The sequence below is a fragment of the Lonchura striata genome, chromosome 3 (assembly GCF_046129695.1).
Source record: "Lonchura striata isolate bLonStr1 chromosome 3, bLonStr1.mat, whole genome shotgun sequence".
NCBI classification, from domain to species: Eukaryota; Metazoa; Chordata; class Aves; order Passeriformes; family Estrildidae; genus Lonchura; species Lonchura striata.
Window position 1 is genome coordinate 82,756,626 of NC_134605.1, and position 26,977 is coordinate 82,783,602.

Below are 26,977 nucleotides of genomic sequence, written 5' to 3' on the forward strand. Positions count from 1 at the left end.
GCACTATTTTCAATTTGTAATTGTGATGTCATTTCAGTTCACTTGTTCACTTCTTCTGTTAAAACAGCTGCCAGTATTTCTGAAAATCATAAAGTGTCAGCTGACACTAAGAGCACAAAAACACTGCAGCAGTCTCCTTAGTGTTTTCTTGTCAGTTGAATAAGGAGCAATTTCACTTCAAGGCCAAATTGATCCAAACAAATCAAGAATAATTTTCTCAGATGTCCTATGTCTTTGAAGCGTTATTTCCTTCTCACAGCTGATGCACTTCCATGGATTGAAAGAATTGCTGGGGCCTTTCTTTGTTTTATGTAACTGTTTCCATCTATGAAGGTTTTTGAGGGAGAGGGAGGGAATATCACATATTCTAGTCTGCACACGGTGGCACTCAAGAACAGGTTGACCAACCATTCAATGGCAACAATAGGAGCACTGCTCCTGCTGTGGTCTGAGGCTGCCCTGGGTGTGTGAGGCAATACATGTGCCTCAGCAGGTGTTTTGCTGCATGCAGCAGCCCTGTAAACTGCCTTCACATGCTTTGCATTTCTCTTGATCCTACAACCGAAGAACAGCAAAGGTATAACAAGTGTGGCCTTCAAAAAATGTATATGTTAATTTCCTGTCTTTGCAATATGCTTGTAAGATAGGAGGCTCTAACTCTCTATCTCATTCCTGTGTTCTGAGTACTCCACAGAAGAGCAGTTTATTCCAGTTACCATCTGGCATAGCTGCTTGCTTAGCTTAAGTAGCAGAGCTTCATGTGTGGGCTTCAGGTTCAGGTACTGAGATGCTTTGAGCACAGAATTTTTTACTCTATTTTAGTTTGAGTCTGTTCAAGGACAAAGGAGAGACATTACTCTCAGCACACTGTTAATCAGACCTCTCTCTAAAATACAGTACTTTTAGTGACAAAGCTGAAGTTCTGTTACGTGAGGTAGGACATTGAGACTAAAGCACTACTTCACTGTCTTACTTGGAGTACCTACAAAAAGGCGGTACAAGGTTTATTTGACTGCTAATCTTTGCAACTCTCATTGAATGGAAAATGGAGATTTGCAGTGCAGCTGAAAAACAGAGGCTGCAATATTTCATAGTACCAGGCTGTAATTGAGCCAGGGCAATGAGGAGAAACAAAAACTCAGTTAGCACTCTGCTCTTCCCGACTGGTAAATCAGCAGCTGATTTTGGCAGTAAATTGCTCAAGTATATGCATACTACAGCAGTGTCCAAAAAGAGCATATAAAAAGAGAATATAAGTACAGCATATGGTAGGAAATTCCATATGAATGTAGAAATAACCCAATAGAAAAAGAAGTACTTGCTTTGTGTTAAATTAGCTAACAGCTAAATCAGATGCTGTTTAATCAGTAAGTAAGCAATCCAACTTAACCCCTTTTTAGTAGGTAATTTGTGATGGGAGGCTTTTAATCCTGCAGTTAAGTTCTGCACAGTATCTGAAATATGACTTGATTCTTATGTGGTTTAGATGTATTGCACTCAGGTCATGGTGAACAAAGAAAAAACTTGGAGCAAGAAAATTTATTCCTATTCTGATGTTGGTTTACTGACTTCCAAGAATAACTTCCTAATGGGGCCAAACTCCAAATACATCTCATCCTTCACCCTTCAGAAATTCATACACTAAGGCCAGCCTTAGGCTTATGGTCATACAGAGAAACATAGGAGAGATCTACTTCCTTTCCTGCTCTCTCTCACTTGTAACTCTCTCAGATATAATTCTTGAGATTTATGCTTCTTTTCTCACTTTTATTAGCAGTGCCTTTCATTTTTAACAGTGATGCTAAGCCAGGATTAGGTTAGTACAGACAACATGCTTGTTCTTACTTGTAGGTGCACCACCAGTTCCTAGTTAAGTTCTACTGGAAGAGCTTAGTTTCCTAACACCCCTAGGTAGGTTACTGGAAAAATGTTTCAAACTAAGATTACCTATGGAAGAATCTCTATATCTTAAATCAGTTACTAAAATTAATTTCCAGAAATATTGACAAAGAAAACCTGAGAAATAGAGCTTTAGGCCAATTAAGTTGTTTTATTTTGTTAATGTTGACTTTGATTACTTCTTTTAAATAAAATAGATTAAATTTGAATACATTTTTAAATCAAAAAGTTTTTAAAAGTTTATTTTTTATTATCAAAACAATGAGGCATCAAGAATTTGCAAACAAAAGTAAGAGAACGTCACTGAGCAATTACATTAAACCAAATTCTTCCCCTGAAATGGCCACAGGTTTGACTATTTAAAATTTTCAATAGAAAGTCTTCATAAAAAATTTTCTTGGTGCCTGTACTTTACAAAATTTTGTAAGCCTCCTTTCCCTTGATCATTCTAAATAAGACATTACCATCCTATTAGTCAATAGTGAAGTTTAAAACCAGAATCACATAATCATAGAATATGCTGAGTTGGAAGGATCCCACAACAATCATCAAGTCCAAATCCTATCCCTGCACAGCACCATCCCCAAGAGTGATCCCCGAAAGGCACATCTCCATGTGCCTGAGAGCATTGTCCAATTGCTTCTTGAGCTCTCTCAGGCTTGGTACTGGGGAGCTACTTCCCTGGGGAGCCTGTTCCAGTGCCCAACCACCCTCTGGGTGAAAAACTTTTCTCTAATATCCAACTTAAACTCTCCCTGAAACAACATCAGGCCATTCCCTTGGGTCCTGTCATTGGTCACCACAGAGGAGAAATCAGTGCCTGCCCCTCCTCTTTCCCTCACCAGAAGTTGTAGCTGCAGTGAGGTCTCCCCTCAGTCTCCTCAAGGCTGAACAGACCCAGTGCCCTCAGCTGCTCCCCACACAGCTTCCCCTCAAGACCCTTCACCATCCTTGTTGCCCTCCTTGGACACTCTCTAATAGTTTAATGTCTTCTTACATGGTGGTGCCCAAACCTGCCCCCAGCACTCGAGGTGAGGCTGCCCCAATGAGAACAGAGCAGGACAATGCCCTCCTTTGCCCAGCTGGTGATGCTGAGCCTGATGCCTCCAGGAGAGGGTAGGCCCTCTGGCTCCAGGGCACTGCTGACCCATGTTCAATTTTCCATTGACCAGGTCCCCAAGTCCCTTTCCATGGCACTGCTTTCCAGCACCTCATTCCCAGTCTGTCCATACATCCAAGGCTGCCCATCCCAGGGGCAGAATTCAGCACTTTCCCTTGTTCATGTTGGATTATAGTGCGATACTCAAAAAAGAATTGCATAACCAGTCCAGGCCATAAAAAAAATGGAAACCTAAATCAGAGGCTGAGTCTGGCTAGAAAGAGACAGTGTTGTCTGTACATGCTGGTGTGGGCAAGGAAGTAATGCAGAGAGAGATTAAGGGCATTATACAGCAAAACCCTTAAGCACATGTATGAGTAATCCTACTGCTGCTTAGGATGGCATTACTGCCAAAAGGAAGCTCTACAGCCCTTTGTGTCAATTCAGGACCCTGTTGACTTTTCCAAGGTCACAGTAAATCTGAGATAATTCCAGGATTTGGACTCAATCATCTTGTTTTCTACCAGTAGGCCTTGAAAAGAAGCCCAGTCTCCACTTTTCAGTTTAGGTTTATCAACATTGGTTGTGTTTCTATTTAGAGATAGATAGATAGATAGATAGATAGATAGATAGATACATAGATACATACATACATACATACATACATACATACATACATACATAAATACGTACATACATACATTTTCAGGATCTCAAATAAGTAATTACAAAGTTCAGTCTCCGATCCAGTATATCTGAAATCTAACTGACATGAATTCATTAAATAGGTGGAAAAATTTAACAAGACAATAGTATAATAGTATAAACATGAGGAAAAAAATGTGCAGGAACATAGGTATACACACGTTTCATAAAATTGCCATGACGCACTTTCTGTGAGATCACTGTATAAGCAACTTTTCAGTAGAAATGGAAAAATTTTATATGAATACATATATATAAAAACAAGACTTTTCTGAATAAAGTTGTGAAGCTTCTTTCAGGAGAAGAGAATGTCAGAGTAATGTATCTTACAGGTACAGCCCTCAGCAGAGAATCATCTACAGGCCTGTTTTATGGGAAACAATATGACACAAAATCAGACTTGAATAATGTGAAATGGACTTCATTGTTAAGAGGTATTGCTTAATTTTTGTATCGAGCAAAGAAAATTATAGAGTTCAAACTGAACTTCATTAAGTTATCATTCCTAAATTTTCTGATGAAGATATATTGCAATGCCTTCACCTTGGTTGCCTCTGGTCATTTTCCATTAACAAGCCCATGCAAATTTAGAAGGGACTTTTATGTATTCAGCCTTCCTGAGCAGCTTTTAAGACAAGAGTCTACAAAATTACCCTAAGTAATGGTCTCCCATGTACTGTACCAAGACCATTTGATCAAGACAGCCAAAGGACAAGTACCAGTTTAGATAAAGTCATGTAAAAGTCTTCTTGTTTCTTCTCTCATCTCACCTCTTTCTTTCAGACAAGAGAAGTTGCACAGGAGGTGAAGTTATTCCTAATCCCTTGTCACAACTTGCAAACCAAAGTTTAGATTCAAATGAAGTGGCAGGTAGGCAGGAAGGGCAGGCACTCTGTGGTGACCAGTGACAGGACCCAAGGGAATGGCCTTAGCTGTGTCAGGGAAGGTTTAGGTTGGTCGTTAGAAAAAGTTCTTCACCCAGAGGGTGGTTGGGCGCTGGAACAGGCTCCCCAGGGAAGGGGTCACAGCCTGAGAGAGTTCAAGAAGCGTTTGGACAATGCTCTCCGGCACATGGTGTGAGTCTCGGGATGTCCTGTGAAGGGCTATGAGCATGATAATCCTTGTGGGTCCCTCCAACTCAGCATACTCTGTGATTCTTTGGTTCTGAGAACCAGTTACATAGACAATGTTACCATCAAGCCAAGAGCCATGGGATGGGACTCCATAATTTGCCATAGCTTTATGTAATGTAGTTTTATGTCTCCAAGGCCAGTAACATGAGCAAAAAAAAAAAAAATTCCTCCTTCAGGATATGAAGACTGTCATCTCAACAGCATTGAATGAATGATTTAGAGAGCCCCATAGGCACAGTGCAAACAGCAGGCTGCAGAGAAACCCTTTACAAGCAAATATTTCTCATAGTGGTAAAAGCTCTCAATCTGACTTATACAAATAGCAAGGCTTCTGATTATACTTGCTCAGGAGTTCCTACAAATCATGTGATTACTCCATTTGGGAGTCTGCCACTGAGCTTCATTTGTGTATGCATACGTTATAGAAATATTTGTTGCAGGGACATCTTTCTTTCAGGATTTTTCATAGACCAGCACAGAGGAAAGAAAGAGCAAACAATTTCCATTTCTGCTCCTTGTTTTTCACATGTGGAATGTGCTTGGAGAATTGTTTACCTCGGGTGACTACTTCATTGGATTCTGGTGAGGATTGTTTGAGCCTGATGGCCAACCCAATCCCTCTGTGTCTGGACTCTTGAGAAGAGGGTAACGAGTTGTGAGCTAGATAGGGTAGTTAGAACAAGTAGGTTTGTAGTTTTAGCATCTTCCTTTATATAGTATATTAATGTATTATAGCATAATAAAGAAATCATTCAGCCTTCTGAACTAGAGTCGGACATCATAATTTCTTCCCATAGGGTTCACCTGAATTTTACAGTAATTATTCACTCTTATGCACTTTGGTTGACCACCACCCTTTCCTAATGATGTCAGGGACTTTCCACTGTACCACTCTGCTTACTAAAATTTTTAAGCTTGAAAAGCTACATTAGCAGAATTTTTTCAGTCCAGATGTTTGCCTGAGATCACACTTCAATGGAGAAATTCCAGAATATTTCAGCTAGGAGCATATCCAGAAAAAAAAGCAAATTATTTAAATGTTAAAAGCTTTTTTCCTTTCTTACAGAAGTTCCATTGGCCTCTGACTCTGCAAAAAGACCATGACATTTTTAAGGGATGAACTTTTTTAGCAAGAATATGCCTTTTGCCACTCTGCTGAAAATCACCCCACATGGCTTCAGTCAATACCTCTGCCAAGTCATGGTTTGCTTAGTAAGTCCAACAGAAATTTGCCAACATTTCTGAGGCTTAAAAGCAAAAGTTTCTGAAGATGTGTCTTAACTAGGAGGACTTGAAAGATCCCTGGAGCTAAAAGAAATAAAAGGTCCTCTGTGTCTAGACAAAGAAGACATTTCACTTTCTTTGTGAATCAACAAATTCACATCAAAGAGAGATGGAACTTTTAATCCAAACAGAAAAATCCCCGAATTTTGGCCAAATAGGAGTGAAAAGAGGTAATAACTTTTGCTTCAGCACTACTTCCCTTCCTCCTAGGTGTTCAATTTTCTGCAGATACCTACTCTGAATTTTTAATTTAGTTGGAAAGACATGGGTTGCTATTGATCATCAGCTTAATCAATTCATACAATCTGAACATCAGCTTGCAATACTGTCAGAATTTTGTGAAACTGTATTAAATTAATAATACAATTATTTAGAAAATATAGAAAATGGGTTGCTATTGATCATCATCTTAATCAATTCATACAATCTGAACATCAGCTTGCAATACTGTCAGAATTTTGTAAAGCTCTATTAAATTAATAATACACTTATTTAGAAAATATGGATACTGTGTAGCAGCTACCATCAGTCCCTGTAGCTTTTCTTCTTGGCATCCTCCTTTTCCTCTTCCAAATGAAAATACTTTTGTTTACAGAAGTAGATTTCTAGCATATCATAAATAAACATATTTAAATCCTACCATTATCCAAGCAGCAGCTGCTCCTAAGAAGGCATGGGCTGTGGGATTTGAGTGCAAATCCAATTTAGTTCAGTCTCCAGTGGCCACTGCTCATAAACTTGAGCATAATTTGTTGCAATAGGCGACTTTTACAGAAAGAAACTTGCAAGTTCCCCAGTACTATACTAAACATCTGCTGTCAAAGTCTGCTTTCTGCATGGGTAGAGTATGAAGAAAACAAGAACCAAATACAGTTTTCCAGTTCCTTCCTTGGGATCTAGGCATAATATATTATCCTTATTAAAGTTTACTGGGAAACATGAGCAATAACAAAACCACTGGTTTAAAGTCTGGCACCACATAATTTAAGTTTTGCTTGAAAAGAAGATTTAAAATAAACACTGAATTGCTGCATTATTGAATAAATTAGGATGGCTGACTATATCTGGAGAGGTGTTTGATGAACACTTGGAAGCATCTATCCAGTGTAAAATAGGAGAGATTTTTTTTCTACAAAACAAAATAATTTACAGAACTGTCTTATTCCAAAGATGCTGATAACCTAACTCACCTATAGATGATACTATAACAGTTGTACAAAGGCAACAGAGGTAGTAAGTAACAAGGGTAGTTAGTAAGTATAATGAGCTGGTGATCATCTTCTGATGCTGAAGCCAATTGGCACAGCAGAGCTGGTACCCTGCAACTAAACCCTTCTCCAACCCAGCACATGGTGGTTTCATCTACTACACTACTCCCCTAGAAATGCCTAGATATCCTTTGTGAAGATACTAGAAGGCAAAAGATAAACCGGAACCAAGGAGCATACTGACACATCATCTGGATGGAGAATTTAATATCTACCTTGTAATCTGAGTATAAAAACAAGCAAACTCCCCATGCAGGATTTGGTTTGCTGACTAGTATGTATTTTTAATACTGTGGTCTCTTTTCTAATGCAAGAGGCAGCCTTCCTCCATCAGGCACCAGGTGAAGTTCTCAGCAGTTAATCCCCAATGAGACAGGTACATTAAATGACAAGAACAACTTGGGTAATCAACAAGATACGGTTCACTGTCCACCTCTGTTTTTTGAAGCCTTAGTGTCAGAAAGCCCTTCCAAACTTATTACTCCCAAAGTAGTTCTCAGGAATAATTTCCAAAGGAATAAATCAGCAAGAAAATTTTCTACTCTGTGTCATGTCTCCTTCCCAAAAGAGATAATAAAACTACAAGAGTGCACATCAGCTGTGGCCAGTTAGCCCAGATGTAGCAATGTCTAACACAACTTTTCCATGCACAAACATGACTCCATGCAGTATTTCTCCAGCAAAGGTCTCTGCTAGATAGATGTATCTGTACCACTTCCCATTTTGTGGTGTAGATTTTCCCTGGAGATGGCAACATAAAGGAAGTATTGCTTCCTTGTGGGCACTGGCAGGGGTACCGTTTTAAAAAAAAAACCTCTTAAGTAATTGAGGTTTACAGTATTTTTCCACCTATGTAGAAGGAAATTTCAGCAATTGCTGATTGATTTTCAGTCAATTGCATCCAGTAGCTTTGACCACTGAAATCAGGAGTGCAAGGACATAGGAGTAAGGACATGCATTGCAGAGAAAGTGGAAAAAGACTTTGCATGGGAGCGATAACACAGTCCCCTGCTGGGTAAGCTTCTTTATTCCCTTATCTAAGTTCAACTGCAATGTGACTGAAAGCAGGCCTGTTCTCTGCAGGCACAGTTTTAGCTCCAGCCTGCCTCTGGTGTGATCAGCCCTGTATCTGTGAGACCACTTGATTCTCCAGCACTATTCATCTGTACCCATTTGCCGTAGATTCCTGTTTTGAGAATCTTGCCAGTAGTATTGACCTCCATGAAAAATCTCTAAGAAATGTTTTTTTTTTTTGTTATTTATTGAATGAATGGATTAATGAATGCTTAAAAAACATTGTTTATACTTTTTTTTTCCTGATAAAGCTTTTACAGGTTGGTGCAAACATTTTGCAGTCTTGACATTCAAACTATATAAAAAAAATGTGAGTTATATGCTAGCATACATTTTATTGTAAAATACAGCTATACCACCTTTATCACAAATTCTGTCTTGTCTGCTTGAAAAGAAAACACACAATGGGCAAGGTAATTTTCAGGTTTCTGCCTCTAACTACTCTCCAAACATTCACACAGTTGGTGAGGAATGTTATCTTTAGAACTGCCAGAAGTATCAGCTTAAAACTGATACTTCTAAACTCTTCTTCATACGATATTCAAGGAAGGAAACCAAATTTTACTCTCACTTAAAGTGACTGGCACGATCCACAGTAAGCATTAATATAGTGTTAAAAATGTTTTAAAACCAATTTTGGAAGTGCTTTATTTTCTGATGTCTGTAATAAAGTTCTTGGAGATTTTCTAGCAATTTGTCTCTTGCCATTTAAGAAAAGGGATGCTATAGAGAGCAGACAAAAATTATGTTCTTTAAATATATATTGACCTGTTGTAGACAAAATCCATTGCTATTTATTTGAGATATTCTCATTTATTTTTTTCCCACTATCTCCTCTTTCATGCTTCAGAGAATCATCTATGAAACAGTGCTTTGATGTTACCCAAAGGAATTAATATACAGCTGTGCAGAAGTTGCCTTTTAAACATAGCCTCTATAGACAAAATTTCCAAACTGGAAGTCCAGCAGGAGAACATAATAAAACTGTTAAAGACTGCTAAGAAACAAAATAATTGTAAAATTAATTTCAAAACATTAGAAAATTTGCTAAAATTTGAAAAATTAGAATATATATTGTCCTATTAGGCATTCCCAGGAAGTAAAAAAACCCCACTGCTTTAGCACTCCTCTAAAACCTCTCTTTTTCTCATGATAGCCTGTAGGTTTTCTCCTAAACTTCACAGTAAACTAAAAAAAAAAATCTGTTCTTCCAGGGAGAAACACATTTGAGATTTATCTAGGAATGTTTGACAGTGGCATATTTACCCTTTATTAGAATATGTATTTGGATAAATTTAGTGTCTTCAGAAGATCATAATATTACAAGATTTCAAATTTATGCATAGCCTATGGTATTTTAATAGTTCAAATAAAGTTGGTAGTACAAATTAAGTCACGCATTTACAAACGTTTTTGAGAGGCCACTGCTTAAAGAGCAATCCATGGTGCCTATTGTGTTATGATATGACCAATGAAGGGCTGCAACTCATATGAAGACTTTAGGAAGGTAAAAGTAGCACCAGCCTTCAAGAGAGATTGAAGACAAAGCATCATATTGTATACATATTTTTTCTCTAAATAAAACAATTTAGAAGATATTGAGTTTAATTATCAGTAAGTAAGCAAAAACTAATTGAGTTGTGCTTCTTAAACTGTGCAAAATGGTGATGGATAAATCCTTCCAAGCAAAAATTATTTGCTCTTATGATAAAATTAAATATACATTTACTATTATGTAAAGCATTTTTCTACTGATCAAAGAAGACATTGATTAGGGAGAAAAATATTGATAGAATAGATATAAAGGATTTTATTTTTTAAATAAAGTACTGATACTGGAGGAAAACACTTTTTCAGCATATGAGTTCATCTTAGCTGAAACTTTTATTTGCTTCAATAGGGATTAAAGATAAACTTCACACTTGCAAAAGGCAAAGATTTATTGGAAAGTAACTGTGGATTTGAGCAGTCACAATGTGCACAGAAGTTTGCCATAATCGGATTTGAACCTATTGCAGATTTGTTTACTAATGATATAGCAATGTGATGAAATTATGCTTTTTTTCATGAAAGCATAAGTGGAGTAGGTTGTCAGCACACACAAATGGTACATGCAGTTGAAATCATCTTGGTAGACAATGCAAAAAAATAGCTAGAACTAATTTATTTCCCATTTTTCTGTTTGAATTCTTTTTTCAAATGATTCAGCATACTGCTTTCTGCTCTATGAAGCTTGACCTTTAAAACTCTGAGCATGAATATTGCTTGTTTGTAATTTTTTAAAATAAATTTAATCAAGCCTTGATAATTTGCACTTAAATTATCACATATTATTAGTTCTATGAAAGTTATTATTTTCATCTAAACAGAAATTGAGGGCAAAGTTTTTGCCTGTAGAACTAGTCTTTTAATTTTCTTTTTTTGTTTTACTTTCTAGAAAACTGCATATTGACAGAATAAAGCCTTCTGAATATGTTGGCCAGATTAATGTCCTCCCTAATACCAGGTATTTTTTTCCTGCTTCTTGTAAGTGGGTATTTAAATGATTCATCATTCTGTTTTCCAATTTGTGCTTAATCTATTACCATATTGATCTATGAACTTCTGGGATTATTTCCTTTGGAGTTGCCTGCAATTCCAAAAAAAATTCTGTTTTGACATTGTGTCTCTTATGTCTTCTCTCTTGTCTGTCTATGAATTCCTTGTCAAAAAAGTTTTTGAAATTTCAAGTTATATTAAAGGAATGTTCAACCATTTAGTGATAGTTATTAAAATCCATTTTATGCTAACACAGTATTAACTCCACCTCTGTTTAATGATTAAGTTTTTTAATATTTGTAAGCAAGGAAATAAAAAATGCCTTCCCTTCAGGACCATCAAAACTTTGACTTTCCTGTGACATCTCGATTTTATTTTCTGTCACTCATTGGACATAGAGAATAGCTCCATAAAATCCTCAACTTCATGTCATGTACCATTAAGCTATTTACAGGCAGAATCTTCTTTCTTCCATACACTTGCCCCTAACATAATGCAAGTACTACAGTAAAGCTGTTTAGTTTTGTGTTAATAATTATTTTTAACTGCTTGTCTATAGGTTTTATTTTTCCCTTCACTAGTTGGGTATATTCCAGAGAATGTACTAGTGTCAAACAACAACCTGAAAAGAATGGACAGATGTTTGTATGCATATCATAAGCACAGACAAAAACAAGGGTGAGCTAAATTTGATTCGAAAAAATCTAGTCTGTCATAATTAGGTCCAGGCAATTATAATATTGAAAACAAGAGTATAATGAAAATAATCAAATTTGTATTCCTTCTCTGCAGCAGTGTCACTGGTTTTGGATTCCAGAAGCATTGCTTATCTATGTTCTCCAAGGTGAACCACAATGCAGCTGCAGAATCACCTGACGGACAGTTTGCAATGCAGCAGCATGAATTGCTGGTCTGTTAAATGAGATGTTGTTTTACAGTAATTGAAAGAGGCTCAAAGTAAAATAAAACAACAGTACAGAGAGAAACAAAGACATGTTAAAGAGTTTTTTTGAATACACAATGGTTGTGGCCATCTGATAATAAACAAAAAAGTCTTCCAACCACAAAATTGGAACTGGTGGGTTTTGGTAGAATGCTGATCAGCAGAGAAGAAAAATCTTATCATTACAACATCAGATTTCCTAATACTGCATTACATATTAAGTGAAATTAATATTACTTGTATTAAGGACTTCAAGTAATCACTAAGTATCCTGGCAGGAAATCTCTCTTAATTTTGGAAAGGCATGTTCACATCTTTCCCGACAATGTGCAATGAACGTGGGCTGAAGATGATAAAGATTTCTCGTTTTGTTTTTTCTCCACCATACAGTCTACTCGTTCGCAAGACATTACCAAGACATAATTGAAAAACATAATTCAGTTTATCTAGAGATCCAAAGACTGAGGCTTCATTTAAATTATACACAAAAGACAGAATGTCTTTTGAATGTAGATGCTTATGATGTGACTAGCCTGGGTCTGAGTTTCCCCTGCCTTGTTAGCACTTCAATGGAGGCTCACATTCAGCATACTCTCTGGCTTCAGGAGGTTGTACCCTCCATACTCTGAAAGCCTGGATCAATTGGTAAACCTCTGGCTCTTCAGGAGATGCTGCATCTTGTGGCTTAACTGTACTCTTCTATAAACAAGGAAGCCATTAATAAGATAAACAAGCTTCTTGAGGAAAACAAATTATGACACCGAAGTTAAGAAAATATATTGAGACATATGATAGAATGGGACAGGCAATAGGGAGGAATTCTCCCAGGAACAGGAAGTAGCAAGTAATGTTGAAAATAACAGTGATCTATCTTTCTTTTATTATTACTTTTTAACTGCAATAAGAAGGTAATGTATAGCTACCATGGACTGAGAAAGTGTGATAAGTAATTATAGTGAGACTCACCATTTTCAAGAGTATCTTGGAGCTGAAAAGTGAAAAAAAAACCAACAAAATATTCTTTACCAGGAAAACTTTCTTGACTAAAGATTTTATCTCAGAAGAATTGTCAGATTCTCCTATTACAGTCATCATATTCATTGCTTTCAAAGATCAAATATTTTTCATAATCGTGAACATTTGAAAACTTTTTCACCTTTCACTGATGATTTTTGCTGCTTATGAATACTTCTGGATGTGTCCTTGCCCATCAGATATCTTTTCTGTTTCTAATGACAGTCAGATATCTGTCTTCCTTTCAATATGACATAGCATTTTTCTTCCACAATGTTACCAGATATTTATTATTTCATATACCTGTATTTAATACACTGATTTACTTTTATCCTGGAATAAAAACATTTTAGGAAGAACAATCAGAAAGGCATAATTTTTGCTTCTAGTGTGTTCATTTATGTTTTCATTTGATAATGCGAGTTTGTTACTTGTAAGCAGGTAAGAACAAAGACATTGAAAATAAAGGTTCTTGTAGGAGCTAGGAGTATCTACTAATTGGTTTGCTTCTTAGGATCCTATTTCTTAATCAGAACATTTGCACTCGCTCTACCTCTCCTATGCATGTGTGGGGAGGGATTTTTTGTCCTTATTTTTTTTTAAATAAAATTTTTACTATGCAGGGAGAATGCCAAAATTATCTCTTCTTGTAAAACTTCCCATTGGCAAGTCATGTCTGGGTACTTCCCAGGAGCCAGGGCTTCAGCACATGTAGCAGTTTCTCCAGAAGGCAAATGTTGTGCATAATGAATGCCTGCCCTTCATCCTCCTTTCCTTATCTTCCATATCCCGTCTGATGTCATATGGTAAGGAATAGACCTTTGGACAGCTTTGGTCAGCTGGCCTGGTTGTGTTCCCTCCCAGCATCTTGCCCACCCCCAGCTCCTTGGTGGAGGGGAAGGAAAGTTGGAGAAAGAGCCTGATGCTGTGCCAGCACTGCTCAGCAGTAGCCCAAACACTCTTGGGTTATCAACACCTTTCCACTTATCAATGCACAGCTCAGCCCAGGGAGGGCTACAAAGAGAAAATGCCCAGACCCAATATAATCATCTTCAAAGCTCTCCACTGGACCCACCCCAAGAGCTCCATATCTCTCTCGTACTGAGGAGCATACTATGTTTGAAAAGAATTATAGTACAAATTTTTGATAATCACAGAATGCAAGACTGAAATATATTTTGTGTATCTACAGCATTCAAATTCATGGAAAAAAACAGGGTAGAATTTTTTTATTTGTATTTCTTCGATTTTGCAATCTGAACAGCACATTGCTATATGGTAATACAGAAATTTATCTACTAGGTTTGATGAACAAGTCCAGTAACAGTGTGAGATAACCGTAGCAGTCACCTGACATAAAATCCAACAAACATGGTAGTATTTGCATTTGCAATTTATACAAACAGAGCTTTTGCTTCCATCGAAATTTATTTTTTGAGCACAAAAATATCTGAAAGCATAACTTGGATATTCTAAAAGTACAGTAAAATTGTATGGCAATTTTGAAGGATAATAGTAAATAGTTTAGCTATTGGGCAACCATTTGAAAAAATATGTGCTAAATCATCTTGTCCGTCCCATCTGTGCAGCTTTTCAATTCCTCCACTCCTGCAAATAACCTGCCCCTCCTCCCCTTCCACTGATGATTTTCTGGATGCTGCAAAAGATCATAATCCAGCATGTGAAATGTCTTTTTTTTATGAGTATGTCAAAAAGTCATCCAAAAAAGCACAAGTATGTAAGTTTACCTCAGTACCTTTACTGCTATTTGGAATGAAGAATGGCTGTGTATAATTGTTAGCAGTTATTTCAGATAATTCAATTTGTGAAAATGAATATAATTTTCTTTCTGGCTCATGTTCTTTTTCAATGCATCTCCTTCTTTGTAAGACTGTTCATTTCTCTAAAGGCAGTTGATTTCTATAACTGAGAGACTTTACAAACTGTCACAGACATAATTTTAATTACTTTAACAACATAAAAATGAGATCAATACATCACAGTAGGCAGAAATGTTGTCTAACCTTTGAGCTTGTCTTGACAACATTTAATGTCAGCACGCAGCTGGAGAAGGACCAAGCTTTGGTGCTTTTATTCACTCTTAGCAAATACTGGGAGTCTTAATTGGGGTGAATGATGTGTGTCCTCTAATGCAGAGGGTTAAATGCATGCCACAATGCCTCACCTTCGTAAACAAAAGCCTTTGATGGTTTCTTTACCTACTTAATGGTGTTTTTTCTGAGAAAATCACAAGTCAAAGAATCCCAGTCATCAACAACAACAGCACACCAGACCACAGACACCACCTGCTGACAAGAGACGACTGGTGCTCATGGCAATACCTGCTTCTCTGAATCCAAATTCAATTCCAAGCCCTTCAGGTCAGGAGTATATGCCACAGTGAGAGCCAGCAGAGACTCAACCCGTGCCTAGGAAGGAAGTGGCACTCTCCCATCCCCATGCTGGAAGATAGCTGCCACTGTCCAAAAGCACTGAAAAAGCCCTGTCCAACCAGTCTTGTAGCTAAGCTGAGAGTTTGGAAGGAGAGAAAGGATATAAAAGCAAGCAGCACTTTGACAACAAAGAATTAGTCATCTGAACTGAGACAAGGCGCAAAGAAAAGAAAGCAGAACTCCTTCTTTAGGAACCACAGGGATGCAGCATTTCATAGATGTTTGGCCTAAACCCACCACTTCTTCACCCTTATATAGTACATTATCACAACATTTAGGGAGCTCATAACTCCAATACCCATTTCCGTTTCTTAGTAAGAAAACAGTGTAATGAAATTCCTATTTGCAGAAGAATATTTGCTTAAGTATTACAAAAAACCCCACACTCTGAGGCTCAGAATGATGTAAAGCTACAGGAGGGTTATTTTGTCCCTTTAACAAAATTAACATAATTTTAAGTTCTTGTTGCTCTATATGACAATTTCCAGTTTTTTTCATTGCTCAAATAATTTTCCAAATCAAAACTAGAACACACATTGTTACAATGCTAAACATGTCAATATATTTCTACAAAATTTACATTTCTAAGGCAAAACAAAGCTTCATAATATCTAATTGTTTTGCAGAGAAAGAGATTCACTCTGATTCGTTGCAAGTACATACAATATTCCTGAAATACAAATGAATTATTGTTGCAGGTTAGATTTTCTTAAAATTAATTACCAAAATACTTAGAGAAAAGAAATATGGATATATTTTTTGCCTCAAAGCAAGAGTATTTTGATTAGTTTCTAAGATTTCTTGAGCTCAGAAAGGATCCTTGCTAACTTGCAAGCCCTTATGTGGAAGCCCCAGAGGTACCCTGATGTGATGTTGTGCACACTCTCAACCACCTCCCAGATAAAAGAAAGGTCTGTATTTTCTTGTGGATATTCAGCTGAATCATTTGGTTGTGTAATTAGTCAAGGTTTACTTGAATGACAGAAGCAGCCAAAAGTACTTATATTTCCTTTATACTTTGTTCCAGCCATTTGGTTTTCACCTCTAACCAATGACACAGTGTGACTGTGGTTCCAGGAGGGAAGAAAAGATAAAAAGCAATTGTCAGTCATTTTGTTAATAATAACCCTGAGCTTTTATACCCATTTTTCTACATAAAATTTACCACATTGTCTTTAGGAGATGATGATTGCTTCCACTGTAAATATTTTTAGTTTATTTTGTGTCACTACAGCAAGTTGTGCTGTGTCAGGCTCTTGTTTTGGCAGGGTCATCACCTGAAATCACTTCAGACAGAAATTATTCACAATCTGTTCTCAGTGATTCCGGGTTTTCAAATGCATTTTACTGGTATCATTTCTGTAGTACTCTGAGCAAGTCAAATATGAAAGTGTTTGTTTCTGCTTTTGTAACGCAGAAATATCAGGTTTTACTCTCTCTCAATGCATATCCAAAATTTTAACAATTTATAGACAGAAAACTGGTTACATATTTGTCAAAAGCTTTGATGGTTAAAGATTAAATATATCTTGCAGTCCATGTACTCAGTTTTCACCAGTAATAATTATGTGCACAATTACCTATCACCTTCAACATCTGGCTGGAGCAAGGATAAAAGTACTTTACTGGGTGATATCAATTACCCTTAGTTTGTTGCTTAACATGGCTTAGTTTTTTCTTAATTCAATACATTAAATAATGTAAAATCCATTCATGGAGACATTCTGGTTTGTGGATCCATCTTAAATCAGCATTTGCCTTCTTTGTTAGACCACACTTAGAGTGCAGAATTTGGCAGCATGAAAAACAAGACAGTGGAAAACAGTGTCTACAATAGTTATTAAGAAGCATATGCCCAATGGCTTCAAGACAGACACTGGAACAGAAAAAAACTACTTAAGAAACACCCACTGGAATGAAAGTTATTTGTCTTCTACTTTTCATCAATTTTTTTCCTCTCAGGCAATTTTTTAAAAGATGCTCTAAGCTCAAGTGACCTACTGAAAAGTCCTAAACTGCTTAAGTAGGAAGATTTATCAGGCTCATGATTGACAGATGGTAACAAGTCTCAAAAGGATTTATGGAGCATGAGAGCCCTTGGTCTCCAAGAGATCCTTATATTATGTCTTACGTGTCAAGGGTACAGACTGCAAGGCCAGAAAACCTTTGAAGATTTTAATAAAAAGAAAAAAAGGTCCTAAATTGGAGCACTGAATGAATGAGCCTGGACAACACTGCAAAGCAATAGGGAAAGAAAGAGCACACAGAAAAAACTTTTGTACATTGTGCAGTGTTCACTGTTTCAATGCCCAACTTACAACATTTTGCCTTTGCAGACAAATCCGCAGATGTGATCAAGATAAACTCGTTTTATCACAGAAGGGGAGCCACAGAGACTGCAACTTAAAAGGGTGTGTTCCACTAATCATGGATCTCTCCAGGCAGCAGATTCTTGAGGTTTCCCAAACCTGAAACAGGACATCTAAGTATCCTCTTCACAAAGTGAGTCAGCTCTTTAATTCAATATCTTCCTTTACATTGCTGCTTTTATTCATCTCATGTGTATGAAAGCTTCAGCTTTCTACTGATATCCAGTAGATATTGTCAAGCATTTTTTCTTTCTGAAAGGTGAAATAATTCTTATTTGTTGACTCATGGAAACTATTTCCACCCTCACTAAGGAAATTATTAAATGCTGCTACTCCACAAATCATGCAGAAGGCTCTCTTAAAGTCCATAGTTCTGGTAGATATCAAATACATTGTAGGTGCACATCTCACCTAACTTCAGTGACAAGAAATAATATATTTATTTGAAAATATAATGAATATGACATAGTGCAACTTACCAGCAGTACAGTGTTCTGCAGTCTTCACTAAGTAGAGTATGAAACAAATTTCTTTGATCTTCTGTCAGCAATTGGAAAAACATGAGAATGTGAATCATCTTTTCTCTCTCTTCCTCCACTCTTATCAAAGATATATCTTTAGGATTTTTATGCACTCTCACACAGCAATTTCCTAGGGGCCACAAACAAGAGGTAGGAAGTGGTCATCAACTCTTTGCATCTGCAGCCAAAGGATTCTAGCCAACCTCCCTGTACAAAACCCATTAATTCTCATCAAGGATTAAATTCCAAAATGTCTAGAGAATTACAAAGAGGTGTTACCACTACTACATTTTCTACAAATGTTCCACTGATTTGTCTTTTTCCTAGCTCTCTCTTGCCAAATAGCATAGAAGCTCTTTGTCCTTGAGTAAAGAAAATACATAAACTGAGAACACATGGGTTTTTTTAAATGAAAGATGCAAAATCCCTGCAGATTTAACTTTTTTTTTCTTTGTGTGCTTGTATCAAAGCATAAATATACCGGCAAAAAAGCTTAATTATGTATGACTGTTTCAATACCTTTAAAGGTCTTTGTTGCTTCCAAAGGAGTGATTTTTGTTAAAAGCTAGTGACTGAACTAGAAGCCAAAGGCCATGTAAGCTGCTTATCTATTGATTAGTTAGTAGAAAATGCACAGTTACAAAGACTGAATCAGTTTTGTAAGGAGGCACCTTGAGTTTAACAGTAAATGTCAAGTGTAATTTGGGACTAAAAACAAAGAAATGAATGGCTGCCTTTAGACACAATCTGACAGCTGAAATACATTTTTCAAACCAGAGGGAGCCTAATAATGACTTATTCAGGCAAATGTGACATTATCCAGAACAGAAATATGATGGAAATGGTTCACTTTTTATCTACATACAAATGTTTTCTGTACTTCACTGGCAGTCACTGGCAAACATGGCAAACCTCTCATTTATTCATATTAATGATTTTTTCTCTTATTAAAATTATATTCCATTATTATGATATTATGAAATGGTTCTTACTTTGCAATTGAAATATCCAGAATATTACAGTACTTCTTATTATACAGATAGCTATTGTGTAAAATTACAAAAGCCAAAACATTATGGCTTGGATGTGTATAATCTTTTTCTTACAAAGACTTCGTTTTTCTTATATATGTTTCCAGCTTAATGGCTGATCAAAATAATTATGTTGCTAATTAATTTCAGAGTGCATCTACCCTTTATCTCCTGCCACATACTGTTTATTCCCATGTCTTTCCAGTCACTTCTGTCAAAATGGACAAATGTTTCCTCTTATTGATAAGTATTATAACAACATATGTGCTATCCCTGTGGTGCTTATATTTCACAAATCATGTTGGAGCTGTACAATGTGTCTTATCCACTCTTGGAACTCTAAGTTAATATGTCTGTAGCTTGGGGCTATGGGAATGGTTGTGACAGCTACAGGGCTAAGAAATACCACTTATAACTCAATAGAGTACATAACGTTATATGTTTTGGCATGTCATTTTGCACTATTCTGTTAAAATGAAACCATTGAAAACTTAGGTAATCAGCTTTTGCTTGACCTTGTGCAAACCTCAACCAGACATGCCTTGATTTTCTCTCATTGAAAGCACTGCTTATGGCAGTTATTTGTATGGAAATTATGGCTGTTGCACAGCTGCACTAGTTCAGGTTTCCATTGTGAGAAAGAAATGCCTGGGTTTGGTAAGACACTTTACAAATACAAAGCATCATTTCAGATACCTTGAAACTGCCTTGCCGTTATTAGATGTTCAAGTACCTAAATTTTAATTTCAGGTCTGTTCAGTCTCACTGTATCTCCATCCACTATGAACTGAGGGATAGCCAACTGAAAACTCCTATTTATCAGCTGGATGCAAACCAGGAGAACTTTTATGTCCATCGCGGAGATTCATGCCACAAGTTACTTTCAGATCCTCTCTACTCCTTTGTTATTTGCCCTGGTGATCCTTCACTTCTCCCTCCCTCCCACCAGGTGCTGCAGGAGCTGCCTGTTTTCCTACAGCAAGGCCCAGCCCTGCCTCTCCTGGAGGAGATGGCTAATAAGGTGATGGGAAATAGAGGCTGTGATAGGGCCAGTGCAGGTCAGAGGCAAAGTGACAGTTTTCCAACATCTGCTACCAAAGCAGCATTGGTAAGCCTCCTGCTGCATTGCTTTACAGCTACAAGGTTGAAGTTGAGAAATTGGACCTACAGCCTCATTCTGCTCCATGACCAGGACTATGGAGTGCCTTACAGCATCAGAAATTTTTCTCTTCTTGTGCCCAGGGGCCTGAAATTCCAGCATCCATGAACTTGGTTTGGAAGGCATCAAGCACCCTTAGTCCTACCAAGTCATTAAGAGCTGTGGCCATTACCCAACCACTGCTCAGATGGCCTTGTTAGTACAGATGGGCAAAATAAAAAGTTGTTTTTAAGAGCAAGCATGTTAGGAAGAAGGATTCAGAGTTCAGGCGCTATAACTCCCTATCTCATGCCTCTTTTGCATGGTAATACTCTCTTATTTCTTTCTGATCCTGAGGCTACAGGCAGAGATTTCAGTGGCAGCAGTAGAAGAAAATAATCTCCTGGAGGAGTCCAGCTACTGGATTTGTGCGGGCTCAAATCATGAATTGCTACGGGAAAGTAATACAGCAGCAAAGATAGGTATAATAAAAGACATTTTCTAGGCTGATATTGATCACCACCATCATTCCTTCTTGTTTTTGTTTCTATTCAAATGAATTCTACTAATTTCAAGCATATAGACTTGATTTCTCTCTGGATTTATTCTTTCTCCTTCCACTCAGATGGTTTTATTATGCAATAATACTGCAATGAGTGCTAGGTGGAAAGTAATGATTCATTTAATTATTTGTTTGGCTTTGATATAATAGCTTTCTAGAATTTGCTTCAGAACACAACATTTCTCAAGAGTATTAGCAATTATTTTAAGATTGTAATCCAGCGGGTGCTCAGATGGGCTGGACTAGTAGAAGATGAACAAAAGCTTGGAAATAATGAATAACCATTTCTATTGTTTAAACATAAAAAACAAATAAACAGCTCTTTCTGTCCTTCTACCCCTATGGAAAAAATAAAGACCATTATTTATCTAAATTTAAAGCAAAAAAATTCCCAAATACCTCACTCAATACATAAAATCTTAAAATCATAGAATCATAGAATAATTTGAGTTAAAAGTGACTTTTAAAGGTCATCTAGTCCAATCCTCCTGTGATGAGCAAAAAAGTAACAGGTTTTTCATATGTCAGCTCTTGATTTCAATGTTAGAGCTGATTTTACATAGGAAGTTTCCACTGCGGTCTTTCTGAAGCAGCAGCAGAAAAGCATTGTGCCACTCCTGTTCAATTCTGACTAGAACTTTTTAGCAGCTTCATGGCAAAGCTAGAAGAAAGATGATAAAGCCCACTGTGTTGAAACCATGAACAAAATGAAAAGCAGAATCCTTCTGAATCCATGGATTTCTAGTCCTTCCTGCAAGAAGCAGCCAGCCACCTTAAAATACAAAATAACAGCACTTCTCTTTGCAGAGCCAGCACTGCATCTTCATGGGGATCATCCTTGATTACTGTGCTCACTGGGGTGTGAGAAACCCACTTTGGACCCAACTTCTGATTGCCTCCTTTGGCAAGGAGGTCCCAGTCCCTCTGTGTGTCAGATGTGAACATGTTAATATTTAAATGAATTAGCACAAGGTGCTGAGTCTCTTTCCAGAGACACTATCATATGTGTGAGGTTTTTGCTGAAAATTACTGTGGCAGGACAGCATCACACTAAAAATGCCCTTTTAAAAACATTTCATTTTGTTCATGATACTTAACACTTTATTTGCTCTGGAATAGTGAGAATACCCTCAGATCTTCTCAGATCTCCACACTATCTCTGCTCAAGACAGAAAGCAGACTGTATTGTATTATGCAAATACAATAAGCATTATTCAAAATTTAATTGATAAAAAAGATCCATATGTGGATTTAGGTATAAAGAAAACATTTTTTTCCCAATAAAATAGCATGGATGATGGAAGCTATAGCAATTTTAAAGTGGATTAAGAATCAATAGACTTGAAAAATTATGTGCCAGAGAATAAGTAATAAAAAATGGTAATTTTGCTTGGGTATCTTTTAGACCAAGTACTAAAGTTTTAGAGACATCAGTTTGAAATAGCTTAAAATAGCTTTTAATTTAGAATAAGTCAGAACTATATTCATTACATTTTCTTCAGTACAAGAGATCATTATTTTAAAAAGACTGCAATTGTTTTTCATTATGCAAAGAGAAAAAGCTTCAGCAAGTTGAACAGCTCTTGTGTACCATAGGTAAAAGTCATGTCACATTTTTCTCATACAGGAACTATGCATATAATTGGTATTTGAAAGTAATAAAATAAAAGGGTGAAATTTTAAGTAGGTAAAATTATTCTGCTCTCATCTGAAGAAAATAAATGTGTATGGGAGAAACACATGCATTATCTTTGAAGATAATTTACCATATTATCCAAGGAATCAGTTCTGTCAAGACCTTGTTATTCACAGTGTAGTACTTTTGTGAACATGAACATTTTTTGTAGTTCCAGATTAAAAATCACTGTGGACTTACACTGCTTAAAAGACACTTGATGAAGCACTGGAAACAGAGAATAATCTTCCTGTTGTGAACAATTTGATGTTTGGTTTCAACAGAGGCAGAGATTTCCACACTGATTCATATTTTTTTCTTTATTTGTTTTTATCCCTTTTGTGTGTAAACATATTCTGCCATGTTACATTTTTGTAACTATGGTGTCACAGTTTGACACTGGTGCAATGCCAGCACCCCCGTGAAAATGCAACCTTTCAATTGAATGCTGTGAAATGTGATTGAGAACAGAGCAAAGCAGGCCAAACTTAATAAAAAAGGAAAAACTTTATTACACTACTACTACTACTACCATAAAAGAAAAAAAGGAAGGGAAAAAAAAACCACACACGAAATTCAAAATTAAAACGTTTCAAAACATTCCTCCTCCCACCACCCTTCTCCAACAAACTACAGCGAGACACATTTGGACCTTTAATCAAGTCTTCACCCTTCCACATAATCAATACTGAGTCCATCGGGGGAGAGAGGAGTTTTCTTTGCACCATAGACTCTCAAGAAATACAGCTGCCACCTCTTGTGTTTCCATGTCACACATGGCACCACCCAGACACACCAGCCAGTGTGACCCTCTCCTCTCCATGTCACAGTGCTCTCACCACCATGCATGGACAGACACTGCTTATAGGGCCCCTTTAAGGATGCTTTGCTAAGGACTAACAGGAACAGTCCAGTGTCTCATTTTGGGACTACAGTGCCCCCCATTTTCCCCTGGGGCTGAGGGTCCAAGAACAGAGATCGCCTTCTCTTCTTCTCTGAAGACGGAGGGCATCTGCACACCCTCCTCTGCTTTCCTCTGTTCATTCCTGAACTGGTAGTTGCTGGAGGAGTTTCTTGGCTCACCATTGCATCCCCCTAAAATGCAGTCCTTCTTGGAAGAAGGAGTGGTTCAGTCTATAGTTAACAAGAAGAGTCCAGCCAAAAGCCACTCCATCATCACCCCCCAACCTTCTTTTCCTAACATCTGAGGTCCCAGGCCTGTCTCTCTTTCCTTCAAATTGAGGGGGAGCAATATTTCACAAAGCCTTCATTTCCCAGGAAAGGGTTAAAATTCCCGGACTCCTCGGATGGCTCAAATCTCTGTCTCCCGTCTCCCACTCTGGGCATCATCCCCTCTCCTCCTCCTTCTCCTCTGCCGGCAAACTCCCAGGTGTCTGCAGGCTCTCTATCTCTTTTCCCTCTAGGTTGGGGTGGGGGGGAGGGTAAACAAAGACATCTCACACATTCTCCACCCTTCCATCCACAGGAACTGGCCCAGCTCGGTTCCCAATCCTTCACCCCCTGGCCTACCCCCCCAGGCCACATGGCTTTCCCCTCTCCCACCCAGCTCACTGCTGGGCAGGGGAGGTCTGCACCCTCCACTGACCGGAACCAAAGAGAGCGAGTTCTCCTGGGAATTCTGCTTTTAACCCCTCTGTGTTCTCAGAGGCATGTCCACCTTCAATTGGTCACTCTAAGTGTCAGTATCCAAACCTGACCCCTGACTGCATTGACCTCTTCCTTCCAAAAAGAATTCTTTTTCCATGTCAAACCACGACACTATGGTGATACAAGTTTAAGTAAAAGCAAGGTTTGGAAGTGGAAGTAATTTTTTTAATGACACAAACTGGCATATTTTTAAAAGTTAGGGCCTTTCAGCCTCACAATCTCTCCTTAAGGTCTTCACACAACTTCTATCAGTTTAGTATATGGTTATCAGTAATTAAAAAAACCCCAAACCCACAATACAGTCTTTTTGAAATTTCTTCACAGTTTACTAAGAAAAAGTAAAATATAAAACTTGAATAAGCAGTATTATCAATATATTGCTTTTTAACTAGTTATTTTGCCAAAGAATCATCCACTAAAACAATTTTTAAAAGAAGAAAAAAATATGTGAAGCAACTAAATGTAAAACTTCATAGTCCCTCTAGAGCATAAACTGTGGTTTGAAACAAGCTGAACTTCTCCACAGCTGTAAGAATACAAAACAACTCCAAAATGAAGGCTGAAGTAGTTGGTTCCCTTTTCATGGTGATACATTTGTTTAAGAGAAGGGCACCACTCAGATTTAAAACCTTTATAAAAATATTTTAAATCTAAATATTCAATTTTATTTTTTCAACCTTCCATAAAAATATGTTAAAAAACTGTTTTAATTAAAGCATATAATTTCACTTAAAATTAAATTAATAATTTAATTTTCTCCAGGGAAAAAAATTTTAAATGCCTACGCATTTCCATCAAAAAATAAATGTATACTTAACATTTTAACAATGAGAAAATGTTTTCACAATGAAACAAATTCCAAATTCCTGTCTCAGCCCTTCATTTAAGTAATTTTCAGCTAGCAATATTCTTAGTGAGTTCCATTGATCACACAAAGGAAATAATACTACTCAATGAGATCTAAACCCTTCACACGAATATTGAAGAAAAACTGTTGGTGTGCCTAAACCTATTTACAAATTCTCCTTGAAGTACTTTTAATATAAACAATCCCATTTCCAGACAGACAGATCACAGTCTATCCACCACTATTCTGATGAGAGCAAAATGCCACTAAAAGCCCTGGCCAGTCTCAGGCCAGGAACTACATCTACCTCACACAGATTGGAATAATATATAACATCTAGCACAGCATCTCTCACTGCAGAACTGCACAGAGCACTGCACCCTGCATGGCTGCCTCTTGAGACGTTCCCTAAATCAGGCTTCCTATCTTTGGACACGAATATTAAACAGTTCTCTAGTTCTGAGAAGCAGCTCTGCAAAAAACACACCATTTCCACTCTGGACCTTAAACCAGAAAAACCTCTACGTGCTCAAGACGTATACAGAGAGACATACAAAGGTTTTGTGTTTTTCAGTAGAACAGAGAGTACCTGGAGCTGTCGTCAACAATATCTAATCTGAAGAAGCTAAAGGTCCTTCTCATGACTAGTGGGTAAAATTATATGATAATTATATTATTTTGATATTGAAGACTACTGATCTGTCTCCAATAGACAGCAGGGTCTTCCCTCCCGTGATGCTCTGATTCAGGTGTGAAAGGTGATGATGATGGAGGCAAACTGTTCTATCCATTACTTAAATTTCCTCAGTCACAGGAGGTGCCCTGTCAAGAAGGGTAGATAAGGCACTTAGTTTTCAGATGGCTAAACTAGGTGAAACTATTTTTTTTTCCCCTAAACAGTGTGGGAATAGTGGGCTTTCTATTTTCAGGTTTATCTGTTAAACTATGAAAGTCAGAAATTATTCATTATAAACTGTAATTATGCAGCCATGGGGGAGTAAGTATACAAAAGACTTTAAAACACTAATTAACTCTCGGAAGTAAAAAATGAAATGTGACTGAATGCACATTAAATAAATGCAGGATAAATTATACTGCAGTGACATCTCAAACAAAAGACTCCTTTTTAAGTTAAAAAATAGGGTGATTTCACATTTAAACTGAACTTTCACTTTTTGAATACTAGGTTTGCAAAGGGAAATTAATATAGGATATGTAAGCTAGTAGTGAAATGTCCAGAGATTTTCTATTATTTTCTTCAGTTCAACACCCTCAAAATATCATGAATCTTTCATCTGACATAAGTTTACTCACCTCTCAATATGAAAACAGGAAATCTGTTTGGAGAACTTCAAGGTTTTCAACAGTAGAACAGCTCACCCTTCTTCCTATTGTCTCATCTACCTACTCTGATCCCCACCTCCAACTGCACCTGTATTTGACTGGTTTTTTAATTTTTTTATTGAAATAAAAGGCATTGCTCTGAACTCCACTTCCAACACCATGAAAAATTTCCCTTTACAATACCTCTCCCATCATTCATCATCTACTTTCCTATCTCCGGGTTATGGAGGTTTTAGTTGTTTACCATAGCATTCCTGCTTCAATCCATGTACCTATGAACAGCAGCCAGGGAAAGAAGCAAAATAAACTATAGCAATTTGGAAATGCTTCTGACTTGCATTGATCTTCAGCACAGATTTTTTAAAAATTCTTATGACTCACAGCAATATCTGAATTCACTGTGAAAATCAGT